Source organism: Chrysemys picta, chromosome 5 (genome assembly GCF_011386835.1).
Source record: "Chrysemys picta bellii isolate R12L10 chromosome 5, ASM1138683v2, whole genome shotgun sequence".
NCBI lineage: Eukaryota > Metazoa > Chordata > Testudines > Emydidae > Chrysemys > Chrysemys picta.
Genome location: NC_088795.1, coordinates 25,756,010 through 25,763,070, shown reverse-complemented (window position 1 = coordinate 25,763,070; position 7,061 = coordinate 25,756,010). Strand labels below are relative to the sequence as shown.

At 42.3% G+C, this 7,061-nt stretch overlaps 1 protein-coding gene across 10 annotated transcripts in view; it reads left to right on the top strand.

Moving 5' to 3' along the window:
* The window catches only part of AFF1 (ALF transcription elongation factor 1), a 163,827-nt gene that overhangs the window by 2,164 nt on the left and 154,602 nt on the right, over positions 1–7,061 (top strand). Inside the window, exon 1 of one of the 10 annotated variants that reach the window (XM_065596147.1) lies at positions 4,130–4,146. The exons of the other annotated variants lie outside the window; for them this stretch is intronic. The gene's annotated coding sequence lies outside the window, so the exon portion shown is untranslated. Of the gene's footprint in view, positions 1–4,129; positions 4,147–7,061 lie in introns of those variants that run through there. 10 annotated transcript variants of the gene reach the window in all.

Genomic DNA, 7,061 nt, shown 5'->3' with positions numbered 1-7,061 from the left:
AGGAAGAGTAAACAACAAAGTCTTTAGTCCTCTTTTTGGTGTTCCACTCTCATCTGTCTGGTGTTGATGGGCCTTCCTTTTTGGCCAGGATGTGACACCTTCTGTTGGAGATCAGCACTTGATGCTAGTTAATGTCTCTCTCCTGTCCGGTGATTTACACGGAGTGTCTTACAATGCAAACACTCAAATTTTACCTTCTAATATGGGATACAGATGTTATAAGTGAGATTAATGCATGCAGCAATTTACAGGCATTCCATAAAGTCAATATATAATTCTAATACCTATTTTAACAATAACACACAGGTGAGCCAGACTTATTTCAGCTATGCATTTGTCAGTATTCAATTGAAGCATGGGGACCTCTGGCATCACACCCCCAATGCAAAAATGGTGTAAGAAGGGATGTCACTGGCGCTCCTGAATATGCCTCAGGATTTCCCTACTCCTGACAAGACATCTGCCACTGCATTTTATTTTTTTTTACCTTGATATGTACTGTTTCCATGTCTACTCCTGTAGAACTAGGCTCTAGTGTAATAGTTTCAAATTGGTCCCTCTGGCTCAGCATAGCTGTGTTAGCCGGGAGTGGTCCGATAGCATTTAAATTTTCTGTTATATAGATGAGGTTTAAGTTGCGTAATAGTCCAAACAATGGCATAACATTCCTTCTCTGTGTCAGCATAGTTCTGTTCAGTGGAGGTCAGCTTTTTACTTAAAAGGCAATAGAGTGCTGCTTGTCCCACACCCCAGTCTGTGTTAGCACTGCACCTAACCCAGTATTAGAAGCGTCAGTGCACAGCATAAAGGATTTGCGGAAATCAGAGCTGACTAAAACTAACTCTTTAGACAGGCTTCAAGGACATAAGAGGCTTTTTCTCACGGGCGTCAGTCCAAATTCACCTGGTCTGGCTTCCCCTTTTTCATAAGGTCTGTTTATAGAGGCCACAATGTCACTGAACTCCTTTACAATCCTCTGGTGTTAATTGGCCAGACTAATAAAGGATTGGACCTGCTTCTCGGTTTGTGGGACAGGCCAATTCCGAATGGCTTTTGCTTTTAAAAGGTCAGGGCGAACAAACGGACCACCCTGTGTCCTAGCTAAGATACCTCTGTGGCCCCCGTCTTGCATTTTAACACCTTGACAGTGAGGCTGGCTTCTCTAGGCCCCTGCAATACAATTCCCACAAGGTTCAGGTAATCTAGGTTTTTAGGAGGCACTACAAACAGCCAAGTTGTCTACATAGGCCTTGACAAAGGTCTGTAAACCCTGCAGCACCTAATTGAAAATGCAGGGGCTACCTTTCAGAGGCTTAATTAATCCAAAAGGCATAATCTTAAACTCAGGCCACATTCCACTAAGAAAGCTGACTTTTCCTGGACATCAGCATTTAAGGGAATTTGCCAGTATCCATGAGTCAAATCCAGAGTACTTATGAATTTTGCACTGCCCAGTAGATCCAGAAGGTCCTCTATCTGGGGTGTAGAGTAAGGATTAGGTTGGGTGATGTCATTTACTCTTCTAAAATCCATGCAAAATCTCAGGGTTTTATTCCTTTTAGGTACCATCACAGTAGGAGATGCCCACGAGCTTTTTGATTTAGTGATCGCTCCCATGCGCGTGCTCTCCACTTTCTCCTGAATTTGTCTTTGCATTTCATCTTTAGCATGGTATGCTCTGCTAGGAACAGGGCAGGACCTTGTAGTTTCAATGGAATGCATTCTTTTGTCAGTTAAACCTGGCTGGTTGGAAAATACCTGCCTGTGGTATTTCAAGAGGGCCAACATATCCTACTTTTGGGTTGGGTTCAAACCCTCCCAAATTTCAGTGCTCTCCAGTGGAGTCTCTTCCTCACTCTCCAAGACCAAATAATTAAAGGGGCAGTAAATGTTCCCTCATCAGCACAATAAATCATATTCACCTCTCTTTTGTGGTAAGTTTTCAATCTATTGACATGTAGTGTTTGCGCAACTCCCTGCTGTGGGGTTTCGTTACATCGCAGGTGACCTCCTTCACTCTATTACTTCAAAAGGTCCCTCCCAACAGTCTTGAACTTTGTTTTTCCTCACTAGATTCAAATCTAATACCAAGTCACTTACATCAAAAAACCTTTCTCCAACATGCCTGTCATACCAGCCTTTCAAGGTTCTGATGCATTATGTCCATCATAGCCTTTAAATTCTCTTTAAAACAAGTGCCACATTCCCCTACAGGCTCTTCCATATTACTCTTCCAAGGGCCTTGTATTAAATCTAAGGGTCCCTGCACCTCTTTCCTGTAAAGGAGATAAAAGGAAGCAAACCCTGTAGACTCTTGGGGGACAGTCCTGTATGTGAATAACAAATAAGGGAGCAATACAGTCCAGTTATTCTCTCATTGGCAGGGCCGGCTCTAACTTTTTTTGCCGCCCCAGGGAAAAAAGAAGAGCACCCCACGAGTGCCGCCGAAATCCCCGCCCCCCCAGCACCACGCAACCCGAAGCCCCGCCCCCTCCAAGCGCCGCGCCGCCCCCCTCCAAGCGCCGCGCCGCCCGAAGCCCCCGCCCTCCCTCCGAGCGCCGCACTGCGCCAGCCCCCGTCCCCCCAAGACCCCACCCCTCCGAGCGCCACCTGAAGCCCACCCCCCTCCAAGCGCTGCGCTGCCCAAAGCCCCACCCCCCTCCGAGCGCTGTGCCGCCCGAAGCCCCGCCCCCCCCTCCGAGTGCCGCGCTGCCGAATCCAAAAAAATAAAATAAAAAATCGAGCGCCGCCCTGCCCCAAGGTGCCGCCCCAAGCACGTGCTTGGTCGGCTGGTGCCTGGAGCCGGCCCTGCTTATTGGGTAACATATGTCCTCAGCATAGACTTCAATGTCCCATTGAATCATTCTATTAGACCGTTAGCTTCTGGATTATAGGGTGCAGCCTTTAGCTGCCTCACTCCACACAACTCCCATAAGATTTTCAAAACTACAGTACAGAAATGAAATGTCTAAAAAAAAAAAAAAAAAAAAAAAGGCACTAACATAACATTTACAAATCATCATTTTGCTTGTGTGGTATACTCCTTTTCCCCACCTTGTAGCTGTCCTATATAGACTACGCTCTTCGGGGCAGGGACCTTCTACTACTGTGTGTTTATATGGTGCCTCGCACAATGAGATAAGATGTAGCATGGTGTAGAATTCATTGATGCGGAAGAGGAAGGCGGGGCTAACAGTAGCTAGGTACACAACGTTGCACTGAAGCCTCTGAATTGTGCATTTATTTGCTAAAAGTATTTTTAAGTTAAAGTGGACAAGGGATAGCATAACATCTGTTTCAACAATGTCACAAAAACTGCCCTTAATGCAGCTATTTCAGGTGTCTGGGTTGTCTGTGTTTTTTAAACGGTATTTTTTAAACAGCTTATATGTATCTTACATATTCAAAAAGTTGTGGTTTGTAGAAAAGCTCCCCATTGCGTAGGGGCTTCCTGTTGTCCTTAAATATTTTATATTGGACATATTACGATATCAGCCACAGGAGCCTGGTAAACTAGTGTTGAGGACTTCTCTGCCAGTGCTCCAGGATCCATGACCTAAATAAACTTCCTTCCATAGAAGTCTGCCATGAGAGATTTATTTACAGCTTCTTTTTTAGATGGACAGTAGTTTCTCTATGTACGTCCACTTCTTTGTATGACACTTTTAAAAGGTTGATAACATTCACTTAAAAAATTTAGTTTTGATGGGTTAATGATATCCTATGAAAACCTGTTTAGGTATTTGTCTTCCACTACTGTAGTAGCTGAGTGCCTGACAGCTCCAGGAAATAACCAAAGTGATCATTCATAAGAATGGTGTGTGTGCGTACATACAACTGCTTAAAAAATATGTTAAAAGTATGCATTGTTGTTCAAAATAGTATGAAAAAGAAATACTTCTTACGCTAAGATAGTTATCCAAACAGAAATGTTAAAAGGGTGTCTATGTATATGGGAAATGAATTTCCCAATCTGCCTCATTGCAGGATAGTTTTCAGTCCTGACTAAATTCCCCAGCCGCTCTGCAGGGTTAAATGACCTGACAATAGCAGCAGCTGCTTGGAGTGTTGTCTACATTTATACTCTTCACAGGTGGAGTAGAACTGGTGGTATCAGTGATGGGAAATTGTTGGCAAAAACGCTTGGTGAGTGCTACTTTGTAGTTGTGTTCAACACTAACCTACCTGTCTCCCAACATCGGAGTTTGAATGTAGCTCTTTCTAACAGTGTTAGAAACTTGTATTATAAAAGTTATAAACTGTTTTAACTACTTTCAAACTCTCACTCTCCTTTCTAGGTTTCAGAGTAGCAGCTGTGTTAGTCTGTATCCGCAAAAAGAAGAACAGGAGGACTTGTGGCACCTTAGAGACTAACAAATTTATTAGAGCATAAATTTGTTAGTCTCTAAGGTGCCACAAGTCCTCCTGTTCTTCTCCTTTCTAGGTGTTTGAAAGTTGTAGAGTCTGTAGGTGCTAAGTGTAGAGTTACAAAGCAAACAGTTAACATTTAAGTCTCTTCCAAATAGCAGTTTATCATCTTTCCCCTCCCACTCTACAGTAAAAGTCTCCCTAGCAATTAGAACATGTAGCCCATGCTGTTTTGCCTCTCTCCATGGGATTTATAAAAGATCAGTGTTGGAGCCTGCGTCACAAGTGCTAGGCTTTGCATGGCTATTAGTGACAGTATTATTGAGTAGCGACTTAGTGGCTTGTAAGAAGAAGAATAAACATGCATAAATATTTATATTTTGATGGTTACCAATTATGTTTGTTTTTGTTCTTCAAAAAAGTTTGAAGAGTTGAGGAACATTTATTCACAAAACATTGGATTTTATTTTGAAACTGTGTTTATAAAAAGCTTTGCAGTAAGCCATTTGAAAGAGAGTTCACTTCCTGACTCTGGCCCTAGAGGAAACCTCTGGCGTCTTAGAATTTCTAAAACATAGTCGGGGGGGGAAGAAACATACATCATTCAAAACTGGTGAAGGAGGAAACTGTCAAAGATCTGCAAGGGAAAAAATTACTTGTATGTTGTGTGCGCACTTTGAGAACAAAACCAGGGATTTTAGCTAGAATTCTTTATTATATTAATTGACATTGGAAGGGAAAGCTTCTGTTTAAAAACAAATATCTTGCAAATGTGAACTGGAGGGAAAGAGAGTGGCAGAAAACAGGTGACAATTGCAGCTTGTCATGGCTTACTGAAATATGATATGTTAACTCTTAAATGAATGCATTGCTGGATTAACACACCTGGTTTTGAGATCAAGTCAGTGGCAAAACTCCCATTGACTTCAACAGAATCAGAATTTTATCCCAGAGATTAATGTTCCCTATAGCCATAGAGCAGATATAACATAGGTAGTGGCAGTGCATGCTTCTCTCCCCATGCTGCCCAGTCAATCTGTGATGAATTGGTGTTCTTCTATAGTACTGTACCTCTTGTGGCCCAATCCTTCTCCTGAGGGGCAAACTCCTTTTTGATCATGTGCAGCCAATGTTAGGACCATTTGAGTAGTAGTTTGGAGAGCTGCTCCCTTTACCCACTTAGAACTCTTCCTGTTCTGTTAGTCTTAAAGATGCCACAGGACCCTCTGTTGCTTTTTACAGATTCAGACTAACATGGCTACCCCTCTGATACTTGTTACCTACATTAGTTTATTTTAAACCCAACTTGAGACTGTCTGTCAGGCTGAACTGCCTTTTCTACAACTGTTTTCATCTCAGTTTCTTTTCTTAAAACAAGATTACTGATCATAGAATGTCACAGGTATGTCTTAAACTCTGCCTGGGAGCATGTACCACAAAGGATTCCATCCATTCTTAATTCTTACATAGTATTTGAGCACTATTAATTCCTCTGCTATAATCAAGTAAAATCTATTATATACTTTACAGCCTCTAGTATCCAAGTGTCACGGGCAATGTTACTATGTTCATATAGTAAAGATTTGATACTTGAATGTTCAACAAAATTAACCGATGTTGGGAATCATAGTCCTGTTTCTGATAGTGGGGAGCTTTGGCTAGCTAAGGATGCAAAGCCATGGTACAGTTGTTTTGCATCTCCTGAATGGAGCTCCGTTCCTTCCACACCTAACGACAACAACGTGAGGAGATGGAGCTCAGCACTTGGTAGGATGGGGTTCTGAGGCTAGACAGTGACTAGAGATGGGAAAGCCCAGAGAAGTGTGGGAAGTGTTAGATCTCTTTAAATTCTCAAATATAAATGGAACAAAACTTTCAAGAGAGGCTGCTGCTCTCAGACATTGTTATGCTCAAAGTGGAATCTCTTCTGTTTGTATTCTACTGTCTGTATGTAACAATGTTTTGATAGTGTAGTCTCCATGCATATCTATTCCTGAGTCTTTTCAACAGGAAGTTTTTGTTTTGGTGGCGGTGATCTGACAGAGATGCTGTCATAGGTTAATCTGAGCCCACCAAACTTGCTTGATATAGTGCACTAAAGACCGAACAACTTTCTAATGGTAGCTGACTGGCCTGGAATTAAACTGATGACCTAGAGGTCAGCCTCTTTATCCAGTTACCAACTCATACACTCCTTTTAATTTCAGTTGGCTGAGCTGAGCTCCCACTGTTTCACATAATGCTACTGCAGCCTGTCCTCGAGCCATAAATCTGTTTTATGCTCTCAGGAGGGTGGGATGCTGCAAATAAATGGTCTGATCGGATAATTAACCATTTCTGTGCTTGTTTTCCTGCCAGAATTTATTTCCAATATTCCTTTTTCTCTCCCTTCTCCTGGTACCCCTGGGTTGTTGTGGGTTTTGTATTTACACTAATCCAGACCTTTTTTTCCATCCTTAATTTCGCTTTGGTCTTATTCAAAAGCAGTTTCTTGTGGTGCACTTCTCAGCTCTTAATGAAAGCAATTGTTAAAAAGCTACTTGAAACTTCTTCAAAAAAGAACAGGAGTACTTGTGGCACCTTAGAGACTAACAAATTTATTAGAGCATAAGCTTTCGTGGACTACAGCCCACTTCTTCGGATGCACAAGTACTCCTGTTCTTCTTTTTGCGGATACAGACTAACACGGCTGC